The 16,800-nt window shown below is 44.6% G+C and overlaps 1 protein-coding gene across 5 annotated transcripts in view; it reads right to left on the minus strand.

The window, feature by feature from the left end:
- The window catches only part of STARD3NL (STARD3 N-terminal like), a 50,366-nt gene extending 37,017 nt beyond the window's left edge, over window positions 1-13,349 (minus strand). The window contains exons 1-3 of one of the 5 annotated variants that reach the window (XM_014602590.3): window positions 13,021-13,349; window positions 10,129-10,222; window positions 7,317-7,369 (exon numbers count right to left, since the gene is read on the minus strand). The gene's annotated coding sequence lies outside the window, so the exon portion shown is untranslated. The remainder of the gene's footprint in view (window positions 1-7,316; window positions 7,370-10,128; window positions 10,223-13,020) is intronic. The other 4 variants (XM_019483397.2, XM_019483398.2, XM_019483401.2 and 1 more) reach the window with 4 other exon arrangements.
- Between the last annotated feature and the right edge of the window lie 3,451 nt (window positions 13,350-16,800).

A 16,800-nucleotide genomic window follows, 5' to 3' on the forward strand; every position in this document is an offset into this window, starting at 1 on the left:
AGGGGGAAAGGGGCCAAGAGGCTTCCTTGGCTGACCAGAGAAATCCAGGGCAGCCTAAGGGCAAAAAGGGAAGCATATAAGCAGTGGAAACAGGGAGAGATTACTAAAGAGGAGTATAACTCCTCAGCTCACAGCTGTAGGGAGGCAGTTAGACAGGCCAAAGCTATCATGGAGCTGAGGATGGCATCCCAAGTTAAGGATAACAAAAAATTGTTTTTCAGATATATAGGGAGAAAAAGGAAGGCCCAGGGCAGTATAGGACCACTACTGAATGGGCAAAAACAATTGGTGACAGACAGGGGGGACGAGGCTGAACTCCTCATTGAGTTCTTTGCCTCAGTGTTCCTAAATGAGGGGCAAGACAAGTCTCACAATGGGACTGTAGAGAGGCAACAGCAGAGCACCAGACTACCAAGCGTTGACCCTGAGATGGTGCAGAGTCACTTGGAGGAACTGGATGCGTTTAAGTCGGCAGGCCCGGATGAGCTCCATCCGAGGGTACTGAAGGCACTGGCTGATGTCACTGCACAGCCACTGGCAAGAATATCTGACCGCTCGTAGCACATGGGCCAGGTCCCGGAGGACTTGAAAAGGGCCAACGTGGTCCCCATTTTCAAGAAGGGGAGGAAGGAGGAACCAGGCAACTATAGGCCAGTCAGTCTCACCTCCATCCTTGGCAAAGTCTTTGAAAAGATTATTAAGGCTCATATATGTGAGAGCCCAGCAGGACAAATTATGCTGAGGGGAAACCAGCATGGGTTCGTAGCAGGTAGATCATGCCTGACTAATCTAGTCTCTTTTTATGACCAGGTTACAAAACACCTGGATGCAGGAGCAGGGGTAGACATCATTTACTTAGACTTCAGGAAGGCCTTCGATACAGTATCCCACCCCATACTGGCGAACAGATTAAGAGGCTGTGACTTGGATGATTACACAGTCCGGTGGGTGGCGAATTGGCTAGAGGGTTGAACCCAGAGAGTGATGGTGGATGGGTCAGTATCGACCTGGAAGGGCGTGGGCAGTGGGGTCCCACAGGGCTCGGTCCTTGGACCAACACTCTTCAATGTCTTCATAAGTGACTTGGACTAGGGAGTGAAATGTACTCTGTCCAAGTTTGCAGATGATACAAAACTGTGGGGAGAAGTAGACACACCGGAGAGTAGGGAACAACTACAGGCAGACCTGGACAGATTGGACAAATGGGCAGAAAACACTAGAACGCAATTTAACAAGAAGAAATGCAAAGTGCTGCACCTAGGGAGGACAAATGTCCAGCACACCTACTGCCTAGGAAATGATCTGCTCGGTAGCACAGAAGCGGAAAGGGATCTCGGAGTCCTAGTGGACTCCAAGATGAACACGAGTCGTCAGTGTGACGAAGTCATCAGCAAAGCTAACTGCACCGTATCATGCATCAGCAGATGCATGACAAACAGAACCAAGGAGGTGATACTTCCCCTCTATTGGGCACTGGTCAGACCGCAGTTGGAATACTACATCCAGTTTTGGGCACCACGCTTCAAGAGGGATGTGGATAAACTGGAGAGGGTCCAGAGAAGGGCCACTCATATGGATAAGGGCTTGCAGACCAAGCCCTATGAGGAGAGACTAGGGCACCTGGACCTCTTCAGCCTCCGCAAGAGAAGGTTGAGAGGCGATCTTGTGGCTGCCTATAAATTCATCATGGGGGCGCAGAAGGGAATTGGTGAGGTTCTACTCACCAAGGCACCCCTGGGGTCACAAGAAATAATGGCCGTAAGCTAGCAGAGAGCAGATTTAGAATGGACATTAGGAAGAACTTCTTCACAATTAGAGTGGCCAAGGTCTGGAATGGGCTCCCAAGGGAGGTGGTGCTCTCCCCTACTCTGGGGGTCTTCAAGAGGAGGTTAGATAGGCATCTGGCTGGGGTCATCTGACCCCAGCACTCTTCCCTGCCTATGCAGGGGGTTGGACTCGATGATCTGTTGAGGTCCCTTCCGGCCGTAACATCTATGAATCTATGAAAATAAGCTGTCCAATCAATAGCCCACTTCCAACAGTCATCAACTCATTTGCAAGAAAAACTAAAAAGTCTGTTTTTAGTTATAGAAGATTAAATTCTGACTTAAAAGACAGGCAGGCAAGATTCTTTGGGTAGATGTGGTATCTTTTATTAGACCAACTAAATAGTTGGAAAAAATGTTCTTTGTAAGCTTTGGGGCACAAACACCCTTCTTCAGGCATAGGAAGACTCTGCTGGTGTTGTGTGTTCTCCAAGGTAAAAAAGAGCTATTTTATTTTCATTTTGCAAATGAATGAATGCTGAGCAGCTGTTTTTGTTGTGCCAGTGCTTTCCTTAGTAGTTATTTTATGGGGGGTTTATGTTGAATTTTGCAGAAACCGGTGACACAAAACTTCTTAAAAACATGCCAGCTTCATCAAAAATGTGCATATGCATCTGCAACTTTGGTAAACTGGGAGTCATGCACAGACTTTTAGATATAAAAACACACCATTTTAAAAAAATTACCAGCTTAAGCAACTAATACTCATGAGTGTTGACCTAATTTAAACTTGACTGGACTGTTACGGGGCTCTACAGTCTTGCACCAGATTGATCTGAAGAGCTCGGATAGAGGTGCTGCCTGGGGGAACAAATGAAATTTGTAGTCAGATACTACTGAGAAGTGCACCTTTTGGGGTCATTAAGTTATCTGAGAGAAGGCTGACGTTCCAGAGTCTCCAAAACTTACCACTCCGGGGAGTGGAAGTCAGATCAAACAACCATGCTGCTCTAGCTTTCAGTTAGTCTCTCTCTGCCCCCAAAGGAGGCCTGTTAGCAACAAGTATTCTGCCAACAGAACATCGTTGCCTGGCTCCTCTGAGAGTGCGAACGGGAACTACAAACAGAAGCAACATGAGGTGAAGAGCTGCAAACCAAATATCTTGAATAGCATATCTTTCCATCTTTTCTATTTGTTTTATTAAAGTTGGAGATATCGAAGTCTTTGTTTTAGCATTTGAAACCAAGACTTTTGCACATGTGCGTGAGCACATTCACACAGGGAAGGGCCTGCAAGAATCCCCAAGATTTAAACCCGGGGTGTCAAGGCCCACGGTGCTGCTTATGGATCTCACACCAGCCCCAACACCACCACATGCAGCACACGCAGGCCCCAGCCCCACACACCTCATGTGGTGGGGCCCAGACTGTCATATGCAGTATAGGGCACCCTCACCAGATCAGTCCTACACACTGAATCCAGAGCCAGTCCAGAGACCAGTCCAGCCAGTCCACAGACCAGACCTATGTGCCAGAGCCAATGTACAAAGCCAGGCCAGCATGGGTGCTGCATGCAGTACATGCCCTGAACCAGTCCTGCACACCCCATGTAACACATAGGGGCAGGACCAGCACATGCTGCATACAGCACTCAAGGATAGAGCCAGTACATATGCTGGGGTTGGTCCAGGGTGCTTGCTGCATATGAAAACTGAAAGCTTGGACACCGTCTCTTGCACAGTAATGCAAGATAATGGCTGGGGCAAGACTGGATTGCAGTAACTAGACTGCCACAAGAAAATCAAACTCTGCTAATGGCTTGCAACCCATTACGTGTCGAGACAGCAGAGTACTTGCAGTATCCAATACCAGACCCATGCTGTAAAATAATAAAACTGGTTGTTGGCAGAGACCCAACACACTTATCACATGTATTTCCAAGCTAAGAAAGCCAAAGGAAAGGCTGAGCCAGTGAAGGCAAGGTAACTGCATATGCATTTCAATTGAACTAGCAACAAAAGACAACAAAAGACTAAATATACATTTCAAGCAAAACCTGTAAAAGGTACATTGAATACTGGAAAAATGTCCTGTACGTGACATGCTAACATTTATCCATACAGGCATCCAACGTCTAATGTGTTACAAATGTCTCAACCATTCAGTCTATGTCTGGAGTCCAGTAAACAGACCATCATTGGTACAAGCTACTGCAGATCTGCCCCATTGATATACAAGTACCCCAAAGCAGATCTAGTAACTCCTCTAAGCATCCTGTTTAACCTCTCAGGCCCATATCCTGTAATTAACCTAATTGCAGGGGCTGCAGAGAAACACAAGTCTTTACACCTAAACAAATCCAAAACAGGAGCCAGGCAATTTAACAGTTGTGATATGATGGTCACCCTTTTTCTCCCAGTTTTGTTCGGACTTTAATCAGTCAACTATCAAGGAAAAATGTCTTAAAGCTATACAGTTAAACAGTATAAAGCAAGACAGAATTACCAGCAAGGTGTGTGCAGTCCAGGGAAGACCAAGAAACCATCCTGCCACCCAGCTGATATGCGAAAGATCCACACTGTGAGGCTGTACAAGAACTGCTTCATGCCTGCATTGGGTAAAGATCTCTTTTGCAGCTAAGATAATACAAGGACTAATAGTTCTTTTTATATTGGGAAAGTCTTTTTCTGTCATTTGGTTTTGTAGCTTTTTGGTAGTTATTAAAGCAAGCCTTTCTGCTATTCATCAACTGAGTGTTATATCAATTCTTGGGGCACTAGGTTTAAAAACCCGCTTCCTAAGTGCAGTACAGGGCGCATGCTGCACACAGCACATAGGGTAGTTTATGGGCTCAATTCAGTCTTACGCATCCCTTGATACCCTTGGTTTAAACAAACCTAAATATAGTTTTCTAGAAAACTGTATTTAAGTGTGTTCTGTTCTTAGACATCAAAAGGCACTTAAGGTCATTTGTAATTTCAGGTAAATAAGAAACTATTAACAAGAACACTTGCAAACACAAGTTTGAGTCTATTCTCTGTGGGCGCATCTACATGAGACATTTACTGTGGAGCTGCCTAATTAGTTCTGCAGTAAAGACTGAACCTCTAATTAACTCTGCCACAGGTTAGTTCTTACAAATACAAGTACTATCCTATGGCAGAGTTTTTTTAGTGTGCAGAACGCACGTGTAGATGCTGAGGGGGCTGGTTGGAGCATGAGGGTGCTACAGTGCGGGGGCTGCCTGCCAGCTAGCTCCGCACTGAAGTACCCTTGTGCCCCAGCCAGCCCTTCCACAGTACACTGAGCTGGGTTGGAGCAGCCCGGGTCCCGACAGCTGGAGCTGCTGCAACCTGGCTCAATATGCTGCAGTCCCGGGGACATATTCAAATGTGGCACCTGGGAGCAATAAACTCAGAGCAACATGCAATACGCGCTAGAGTTTATTCCTCTGTGCTAATTAGCAGGTGTAGATACACCCTGTTGGAGGAAAGACTTAGTTATTACATAAAACTGAAGTAAAACAAAGAATGTTCTATAACTGACTTTGAAGATGCAATTCAGACTTCAGATAATATATTTTCAGTATTAACCAGCTATATAAACTATGACTGTAAAGACTACTAAAAATTTTTATCAGACACTTCTAGCTTCACAGCACATTATTGGTTATGATAGCAATTTGATGATACAACTCTAGTCTATTATTATGGAGAGTATTTCTTTGAGTTGATACTGTTTTATTTCTGTTTAGTTTAGTATCTGTAACAGTTTAGCTTTGGTAAATTACAGATCAAGAAATCATGATGAGTGTAATTTGACTCAAAATTGCATATCACATTTCCTCTAGTTAACATAGTCCAAGACCTTTGAAAGCCAAAGGATACCACAAATTTACTCTTAATAAAAGTAAAATCCTAGGTTCTCCACAGGCCCCGTCTCCTGCTCCTTTCAAAAGCTACTTCACGGTCCATCAGATCTCAGCTGACATACAGTTGGTACCTTTGGGAAAAATGGTCCTCTAATGCTTTACAATATTAGATAATAAGTAGTAAGATCTTGAAATGTACTTCCTGAATTTGCAGAAATTAAGATAGCCTTAATCACAGAGAAGAAAAGTTACAACTATCATTACCATCTACTGATTAGAGAGATTGTGTTCCTCAAAATACAGGTCACCCCTAATGAGCTAAATAAATGCAGTCTCCCTTTCAGACGTGCCTTACACTTAAATCATATTTTTTTAATACCACACAATCTGACATTTCTGACTTCCTTATCCTTTTGATATGCATCCCACGATGGATGTGTTTTATGGAGGTGATGGGTGAAAGCTAATGAAAACTAAATTACCATTTAACTTTATATTTAAAACAGACTGGCAATCTCTTGCCATTTTTTATTTATTTTTGACAGGAAAAATTGCCTGATCTTTCAATGCAATATACTTCTACACTACCAGCATATCCCCAAATAACAAAACTGGCTATTTTTCCACTGCTCACTGAAAAAAATCATTCTTGACCTCTGCAATCACCAGCTAATACCTGGTAGTATAACACTGTAGAATTTGGTATTATGATTTAAAAATAAATAAATAAACAAATACAATTTTTTAAAAGATAACAAAAATTGATCATAAAATAATCCTCTATAAAATGAGCTGGAACATTTCTTACAGTGTTTTCCAAATCCAGTGTTTTCATTTTTATTACTAGCTAAATTTAATATATTCAAGGCAGAAAAGGTCCTTAAGCTACCAGTGAATAAAAAGTGAGGGGTTTTTTTAAAGAAAAATTTTAAGTTAACCAACCAAACCTAATTTAAAACTTAAATTAATAAAACCTAAAGTTATCATCATATATGGAAAACTATATTCAAATAAATATTTACTGCCAGGGCTTTAGAGAAAGTGAAATCACTGAATGGTGACAATGATCAGCTAGAGCCATTTTAAGTACTAGATATGCTTCTGAAAACCATGGTCTCTTCTGCAGATGCAGAAACAACATCCTCTTCCTTTTTAGTTCCTTCACCTACTTCAGTTCAATGACCAACTGGAAAGCAAAAATGCAAGCAAGTTTTTTCCTTTTCTAATCTAAGTGTGAGAGCTTATAAGGATGAGATCTAGAAGTACTTAGGAGGATGAGATCTAGAAGTGCTAACACTGGTTACAGTGATCAGAAACAAATCACTTTATCTAGTAATTACTGATAATTCTCCTAAGTAACTAATCAACTTTAAATGCAAAACACATTTAGATAAACTTACATTAGATAAACTTTAAAAACAGTATCCAACTGACAACATAAAAATGTTTTTGTGCATTTTAACAGAATTCAAATTTCCATCCATATGCAGCTTGACAGCAATGACAACTAAAAATCACCTTCATCATCTAGCACAGCAGTTCCCAAACTGACAGATTGCACCCACCAATTTAAAACAACACAACCTTCAGTACCACCAGCAAATTTTTCAGTTCAACATTAAGTACCTCCAGGAAATTTTTGTCATATAAATTAATTATAATAAATGTGTTAACACGTACCGCTGACAGATTATCTGCGTATCACTGGTGATACATGTACCACAGATTGGGATCTAGTGCAAAAAAAAAACAAACACATCATTCACCGTTTAGTAACAAATACAGGTTTTCTTCACTTTATGCTGTACATGCGTTTCTGGAAAATGGCGCATAACTTGAATTTGCATAAAGGAAAAATACTTTACAACATAACAAATAGGGATACATTCCAAGACCTCAACTGCACTGACTCCCAGACCCATTTCTACCACTTTTACAAGACAATTTTGATACTTGCCTATAGCAGACAGTACACACAAGCACAGGGCACTATCATAATGGGGGTGGCAACTACAGAAACACGTGTCACAGACAACAAGCGAGGAGCACAGATCCACACAGGAGGCTATATTTTGGTGCGTGTCACTGCCACAATGCACTGCACAAAGCAGCTGACTGTAGGCTTCCACCACATCAATCACATAATAGTGAATTTACCTCACATATAAGAATTTTTGGTATAAAAAGGGTCATCAAATAAGAGCAAATTAACACAAAGAACCTGCAAAAAGCGAGGGAAATGGTAAAAGGTGAAAAGTATTAAACTGAACATTTGTGTATACTAAGCTATGTCAAACTTTAAAGTAATATACACAGGCATGACGCACCTTCCGATTGGCAAGACCGAAATAATAGCAACCAGTGTAAATCAACCTTTCTTTAGGAAAATCAAAAGCACACTGCAAAATAAATAAGTAAATAACTAGTAGTATCTAATGCTTGACCTAAGGTTTCTTGTTTCCTAATTTAAAATCATACTCATTATCAGTTATAGCCAGCTGAGCAGAACATTACAAGGAAGCTATTAATGTATGTCCCAATCATCATGAGAGACCACCATTACAATTTAACCAGGAAAAATTAAACCTAAAAATAATGCATCACATATGAGCTCATGGCACCAGATAACAGCATAAATTGGATTCCAGAAAACTACAGAAGAGCACTTTTGTGAGAATTTAGTCAAACAGGATCAGTGTGCTCCACTTACATGCATACTAGGTAAATGCATAATTTGCTTAACTGCATTATACAAATGCCAGTCCCAATTTGTTTCCTACTGTTTACATTGTAACAAACTCAGTTTATCTGCATTTCAGTTAAGTGCCTAGCACCTTTCAGCCCTACTGTCTATTTGGTAACTTAATTATACTTAGGTTAACTGCATGCCTGTACCTGTAATTGCCTACTTTGTAACTGTACTCCCATTAACCACACCAGACAAAACCAAGAGGAAAGAACTACAAAAGGGCTTAAAATGACAGGAACTAGTTAGCATTACAGTTTCTACCTCCCCTCATTTTCAAATCTTCTACTAGCAGGCTCAAAACAGAAACCCTAAAAAAAGGGGGAATTAGTTAATTTTGGGGCTGACAGCACAATAGCAATGGGAGCACTAGGTACTGAAAGAGAACTGATAGTTTACAATCAGTATGGATAACTACATACTCCAGGCAAGTAACAGCCTTTTTTCAATCCTGAATCTTTGTGCTTGCATGCAATACACTGTACATCTAAGCCAAGGAAATAACATTCCAACTCCAAAGCACCAAAATTAAATCTATGTCTATCTAAACCTACAGAAAACAACCACAGTTCACACTTAAATATTTTTTACAAGTCAACATGGGCACAATTTTCCAAGCTATTATTCCATGAGGAAAAAAACCCCAACTAATAAATTGGATCAAATGATATGGAAGATGTTACAAACTCGACCGCTAACACTTTAACCTATCAGAAAGTTAAGGAGCTGAAATACCAAAATCTCATCATTGGTCCTGCTTCAACATTCATTCTATTTTTTGCATTACCTGAACATACTGCAACACATACCTTCTGGTCAAGTTCATGCTGACCTGGGAGAGGTGATCAATTTCTGCTACAAAGAATGAGGACTGACATCCTTAAACCAGAGATAAGGACACAAAATACACACCCTTCCTCTTAAAACATCAGGGTAGTAATCTAAATAAACCAAGTTACTTAATTTTGTTTTAGGAAAAGCAATGCAGCTTTCACTATGATTAAGCTTTTATCACCCCTGATCCTCACCACCACAGTGAAGAAGTTAATTATCTAGCACGATTTATGACAGAAAGAAACAAATTAATACATATAAATAATAAAACTAACGGTTATTCAAATACTTAAATGATTGTTCAATGTGCAGAAATACTGCATTATTACAGGCTTCTGGTTTAGCAATACAAACTTGTTTGCTTTTTCTTGAGGTTAAATGCTATCAGTCAGTGCATTCACCCAGGCCTGGCTATCACAAAACTAGAAGTTGATTAGACATTCCCAGCAGAGAAATCAACCGTACAGGTTCTCTTTCCTGTATGTGTTTGGCTAAAATATCTGCAGCATTTATCTTGCAAAAAAGCAGCCTCACCAATAGACATCTTGCTTTGGAATCAGTTAAAACTTTGCTGATATACAGATGAGAAAACACCTCTCAGCAATTCATGAAAATATTATTTACTTATTCAATGTATATGCTGCCCTTCCCAACAAAGCTCAGAGAAGCTTACAATAACAGAACACAAAAACTTATAAAACAGAAGAATGAACATGAGAATAAAACAACCTAAAAAGGAACAAAAATATCAGCATAAAAACAAAACCTCCCAAGAGTATCCCAGCTTAGCTTTGTCAATGCCTGCCCAAATAGGAAGTTCTTACTATTACATGCATATAGTCTGATATGAGAATGAATCTCTACAGATATTGTATCTCTTTCAAGCTATAATGAAGATCCAAAATTCCCCACCTTAATTTGTCTGGATGTTACCAGTAAGAAACAAAATATCTCAGTACATTGTCTATGAAGCTTACTGGCCAGGTCATTTGTTTAAACTGACAACCTGTTGGGGGGGAGAAAAAAGAAAATCTTAAGTTTTGTAAACAGCAACAAAATAAACATTAACTGATCTGTATACCTAAAGAAAGCAGCACAAAATGCAGGCTACAGAGCTTACACTAGAGCTTTCCAGACCAACTGCTGCACTTAGAATCACAGAAAAATAGGGTTGGAAGGGATTTCAGGAGGTGCACGTAGTCCAAGCCCAGGGAATGATCATCTATTTCTAAACCAGCGTTTCCCAACCTTTTCACCCTGTGACACACTTACATGGCCTCCCCCACCCCACAGCACACTGGCTGAGCAGGGCTGGGAGGAAAGTAGTGTGTGGCCAAACGCTGCACCGGGGGGGGGGGGCAGCAGCCAAACACTGTGGATCAGGGGGGAGAGGGTGGCAAGCGGCTGAATGCTGCAGACAGGGGGGGGGGGGCGGGGCACGGCACAGCGAGCAATGGGAAGCAGGTGACATGGTGTTTGAATCACTGGCTGAAGCCATGCCCCATGTCTGTCTGGCTGCCCAGAGCAGCAGCAGGCGGGGGGGGGGTGGCTCCAGCCCAAAATGGCACGGCACAGCTGGACATACCGATTGGGAAACACTGTTCTAAACCATCCCCCTCAACCTGCTCTTAAAAAACCTCCCAATAATAAAGATCCCACATCCTCTCTAGATGACTTGCTCCAATACTCAGCCTACCTTCACAGTTCCTCCTAATATCTGGTCTAAGTTTCACTGACTGCAATTTAAGATCATTTTGTCTTGTCCTGCCTCCTGCAGTCACAGAAAACAGACAAATGCCATCCCCCTTAGAAGCCACCCTTTATATATTTGAACACTGTTATCATATTGTCCCTCAATCTTCTCTTCTCCAGGCCAAATAATCCCAGTTCTTTCAACCTTTGCTCATAAGCCCTATTTGTTACACCTCTAATCAGTCTTGTTGTTCACTCCCTGGACTCTTTCGAATCTGCCTACCTCTTTCTTGATGGAGTTATGGATAACTAACTCCTCCTTCAGTTTTAACTCAAACCTTAACAGCTCTTCCCTAGAGAAACTGGCTGGCAAATAACACTTTCTTACTGCTCTTGCCCGTCCGCCATCATGGTTTTGAACAGAAACATACATAGGAAAATTAGGCTGAAAAACCCTACAGAAGGCCAGCTAGGGCAACTCCTCCTCAAGGCAGGATCAGCTGTATCTAAAACAGTGGCCCTCAACCATTTTAGACTCAAACACTCCTCCTTAGGCTTGAGGCACCTCTTGGGAAATGCCAGCTCTTAGCATTCACTCATTTTTTGACTGCAGAAAAACACTAGAGCCATTCTTCTGTTGCAAAGAGCTCAGAAAGCCTACAACAGGGCAGCGTGTTTTAACACTGTGGATCCCTACTTGAAAACTTTGGGCACATCCAGATGAGCGCAGACGTGTGGGATGTGGTGCCGCAGATCCGTCTGCAGTGCCGCACATCTCACATGTAAGCATTCCCTGTGCTGCTACTTCGCAGCATGGTGGGGTTTCTTGACCCCAGGGGATCCTGTGGACAAAAAAATTCTACATCAAAAAGAGCAGGGAAGCGCATGTGGTAGTAACGCGTGCTACCAAAAATCAGAGCCTGGCCAGCCAGAACCACAGTCTGGCGGCCACCCAGCCTTCCTGCCACAGCTGCAGCCCAGGAGGCCCCCAGGACCCCAAGTAAGGCTGCTGGGGCCAGCATAGTTTCTGGCCCAAGCCTCCCCTATCCTACCCAGGATAACCTGGTGTGTGCCATAGCACACTTGACACAGGCATTCCCCCAGGGAAAAGTAGCAGTGGCATAAGGCATGCAGCTACTATTTGTCCCCAGGGAAATGCACATTGCTGCTGCTGGGGATGCACCCTTCGGGTCTCTCTCTCAGCAGTAACACTGCATGTCCTCCTGTAGCAAACGCGAAAGGATCTCAAGGCATCCCAGGTTTCCCAGAACCTTGGTTGAAAATCGGTGGTCTGAAACCATCCTACACAAAGATTCATCTAAGCTGCCCGTAAAAGCTTCTAGCCACAGAGATTTGGTCCGTTTCAAGCCCCTCTGGAGCTAGGAAGGGCTTCCCACTACCTAACACAGCGTCTCTCAACTGTTTCAGACCCGAGGCACCCCTGGACAAGCACAGAAAATGCCAGCTCTTTCACATTTTTTTTTCCTGAACACTGAAAGATATGGGAGCAGCTGCCCTGCTGCAGAGAACGCAAGAAGGCCATGACCACGGGCTCCTGTTCCAGACCTTGGGGTTTCTCTTGCTAACTGCGGGTGCTGAGTGGCACCTGGAGCGGCTCCCAGGGCATGCCTGGGGGGGGCGGGGCATGGGAGGACGGTGCAGCAGGCTGGTGGAAAATCAGGCATCAAACGCGACCAGAATTTGAACCCTCGGTGCTGATCTCGTCAACCCCATCTGCACCCCGCTTCTCACCTGCCCTGTAGGCACTTGCCCTGCTACCTGCTCCCCCTCCGCCCCGATACCCCCCTCAGCTAAGCCCCACCCCCACCCCGTGCCCACTTCGAGGTCTGGGGCGGAGCCAAGACGCATGCGCAGCCGGACCCCCAGCCCACTGCGGAGCCGTCGGCCACGCTTAATCCCTCCCGCACCGCACCCCCATGCGCAGGCGGCAGCCAACTGGTGGCGCCCAGCCTCGTTCTGGCCCTGCGGGGGGTGACGCACCAGCCAGCCCGGAGACACCGGCGCCTACGGGGAGGGGGGAGGAGAGGGGCGGTGACGCAGCGCTTAAGAACCCCCCCCCCTCAACGCGCGCTCTGGTGCGGTGGCGCTTACCCAAGACGTGTGGCTCCGGGAAGGGCCGGGCGAGGCGGCGGCTGCAGCAGGCAGCGCAGCAGCCGCACACAGCGCTGCAGGACCCGCGAACAGCCGGGACTGCGCTGGGGCGGGCAGAGGGCGGGGCTACGGCGCAACCCGCCCCGGGCGCTCTGCGCTGCGGCGCTGTTCGGGCTGCGGGGGGCGGGGTCTGGCGGGGGTGTGGTCCCGCCCCCAGGGTCTCCTGCGCCGCAGTGTGCTGGGGCAGAGGCGGAGGCCAGGCAGACGGTGCTCCGCATACCGGGACACGTGACCTCCTCTTGTCAACCACTTCTCTCCTGCCCCCTCCCGCGCGGGGTTGCGATACCTCAGATCTGCCTCGCGCGCTGAGGCACAGCGCATGCGCAAATGGGAGGGGCCTAACTGAATGCAGGGGGCTGGGCCTTACTGCTGCCCGAGGCTGCGGTGATTGGTGGGGGTACAGGCACGTGGCTGCCCTCAGTAATGCATTTCCTCCAGTCCCTCAGAATTTCCTGCCTGAGTATTGTTCCGTTCTCACCCCGGGGGTGTAGGTTGCAGACCTGTTGGTCTAAGGACATAGGCAGACAAAGTTCTTTGGGTAAATCTGATATCTTTTATTAGACCAACTTAAATAGTTGGAAAACAATTATTAAGCAAGCTTTCAGGTTCAAAAACACTTCATCAGGCTAAGGAAGTTTCAGCAGTTGGTGTGTGCTCTTCCTGGATGGAGTGAAAAGTAAAGAAGCCAGCGGCTGGGCTGGTATGCATACAAGACAGGTAGTCAGTGAAAATGTAGATTGAGGAGTCAATCGGTGAGAGACGGGTGGGGCAGGGAGGGGGGGGAAGAGAGAGAGAAGGGGGATGAATTAGTGGAGAGATACCTAGGGAGTCAGCTGTCAGGCAGGTTATAATGTGTCATAAATCCAATGTCTATATTTAGTCCAAGATTTTTAGTGTCCAGGAGGTTGATGAAGTGGAGTTCATAGGCTTGTCTCTGGGAAGTGTTTTGTAAGTTTCCTTTGAGGTTCAGGACTGAGAGACAATCACTACACCCCACAACAGAGGCATCAGCATTCCGGGATCTTACAGCTGCACCTCCAGACATGTAATATATCTCATCCAATGCACCAAATGCCCTGATGGAAAATATGTAGGAGAGACCAAACAACAACTGTGCACCAGAATGAACACACACTGGAAATCTATCAAAGACAGAAATACCCAATTACCGGTGGGGGCACATTTCTCACAAGAAAACCACTCTCCCTCCAATCTCCCAGTCCTGAACTGTAGGTCTGTCCTGCTTAGGGTCCTGTCACCTCCCTGTTTGCTCTCTACTTGATGATGTGTCCCCCAAGTTCTTTACCTGCCCCCCCAAGTTGCCTACTGAGGGAGCCTTATAGTTCTTCCCTGATGGGCCCAAGCCCATGATCCATGACACCGGGGTGGGCAGGTGTGTGCAGGCAGTGCATCCCAGGTCTGCACTGGCTCTAGACCACACTAGCACCACCACAAGATCCCAGCCCGGGCCCACTGGCCCCGGAAACCCTGGCCCCACGCTGTCACAGCCCTGCCACTGCCAGGGTCTCATGGAAACCAGCCACAGCAACACTGGGAAATGGAGCTGGGCCACCAGCTGATCCATTCTGCCCACCCCTGTACTAGGCCAACCTTTTTGTCCTACAGCCAGATGGGCAGTACCTCATCCCTCCATGGGCCAGATCCAGACTGCAGACACAGTCCTGCACCTGGGGTGAGCACGCACAGGAGGGTAGCTGGGCCCCAGCCCCGATGCACCCACTTGGGGGAAAGGGGCTTGGCCCAGCCCTGACCCAGCTGCACAGCAGCTTGGCCTGGCCCTGTTTTTTGGGGTAAAAATGCCCCACAAGTATTGGGGTGTGCCAGGGAGGATTGCACCATGACACACCTGTCTAATTAAAAGATCAAGCAAAGCTTGATTTTAGCCAATGTTAACCATGGCTAATCTCAATATTCAAATGAGGCCAATTAAGACGCTAATCTGTTAAATGTTCAAAACCAAATATGGAAAAACAGATACATTTGATTTAAGGCGGGCCCCAATTAATAATGTCTCTGTGAGATTAGGAAAGGGGTGGCTGGATAACTTAAAGGTTTGGCCGGCTAATTTTGCTAAATGAATGACAAAGGTGTGGTGCCCGGTGAGCCTTACAGAGGTGTTTTTGCGTAAAACAAATGACTCAAGAGGCAAGCACAACAAATATATTGTAAAGAACTAAGTATCAAACATTCATAACAACACAGAACAGTATATAAAGGGTTAAGCTATTATTATTATTATTTTACACCGATAGTTGACTTTATATACAAATATATACAACAAACAGATCCAGCAAGTTGCTTCACAGGCACTTCACAAACTAGGAGACTTGAGAGCTGACTGGCTCCCTGGGCCTTACAGAGCAGCAGCTGGCTGGTTGCTTAGCAATTGCACAGCTTACAGACTGTCTCTCAGGTTTGCTTTCTCATTAACCCTTTCAAACCCACAAATAGCAATGACAAGAGAAACAAAAAAACCAAGTGAGAATACCACTAACACCCAAACACCAAGCAACACACACATACAAAAATGAAACAAGGACCACTCATTCACTGTCTCAAAACTGTCAGCGTTCACTCCACTCACTTACTAACAATACCACACTCTCAACTCTCCTCCCAACACGTACACAAGAGACCTCTTGGTCTACTGCTCCCAGGACTCCTGCACCTAGTAGCAGCCAAGTTCATCCCTCACGTACACAAGGGAGGATGATACTTTACCCAGTTCCTTAGCACTTCTCTGCCTTAGGAAGATGTGTTCTTCAATTACTCCAGCCATATTCAGGCTAGTAACCCACTCAGGAACTAGGGTCAGATGCCCTCTGGTCAGCTTATTAGATGACCACGATCACCCACAATGGACAATGAGAGATGAAAGGCCAAATGCCCATGATAACCTGATTGAGTTCTGGTACCAAGTGGCCGCAGACTCCTCTACTCTACACCTAATGTTGCAGCATCAGTGGAATGATGACATGAGGCAGTGCTGTCCAGTGGTCCAGTTTTACACTCATCAAGTTTTAACCTCCACATTTTTTAAAGTCAATCTGATAATAATTCAATGAACAACCCATCATACTCATTCTGGCATACATTCTCTTCCATGCACACCACACCTCAATCATACAAACAATCATAATCAACCGAATCACCATTAAAATTACAACTTGTTGATGTTCACGGTTCCATATACTGGAAGCTGTAGAAGGACATCCAAAAAATCTCTCCACTTTGAATGAGTCCCTGTTTGAGCACCAGTGTCCAAAATCTTGATACTCTGTTGATTATCATTTTCTTCCAGTAGTCGCTTGAAGTCTTCATGAAACATGGTCAGACAGTTACTGTTAAAGTCCATGCCAATGTGTATTGGCTTTAGATGATCATACAGCACAAAGTTCTTAATTTACAACAATATAATTCTCGGAACCTTATATTCACATCCTTTCAATATCAATACATTGCATAAACAAAAAGTGCTGTTATGCCATTCAACTGAGAATCTGAATTAACAACAATAACTTCCTTACCCAAAGTGTTAATACAAATGCAATGATAACCTATATTACGAACTATAGATGAGTTAAGCAAGTCATTTCTCCTTATCATGTGGTTGCATCTGGCAAGATTTTGATTCAAACACATGTCCTCTAGGTCAAGGGTGTGGTTTTCACAAACCATTCCTAAGCGGCTCTCAGAAAC

Source organism: Alligator mississippiensis, chromosome 5 (assembly GCF_030867095.1).
Source record: "Alligator mississippiensis isolate rAllMis1 chromosome 5, rAllMis1, whole genome shotgun sequence".
In the NCBI taxonomy this organism is placed as follows: domain Eukaryota; kingdom Metazoa; phylum Chordata; order Crocodylia; family Alligatoridae; genus Alligator; species Alligator mississippiensis.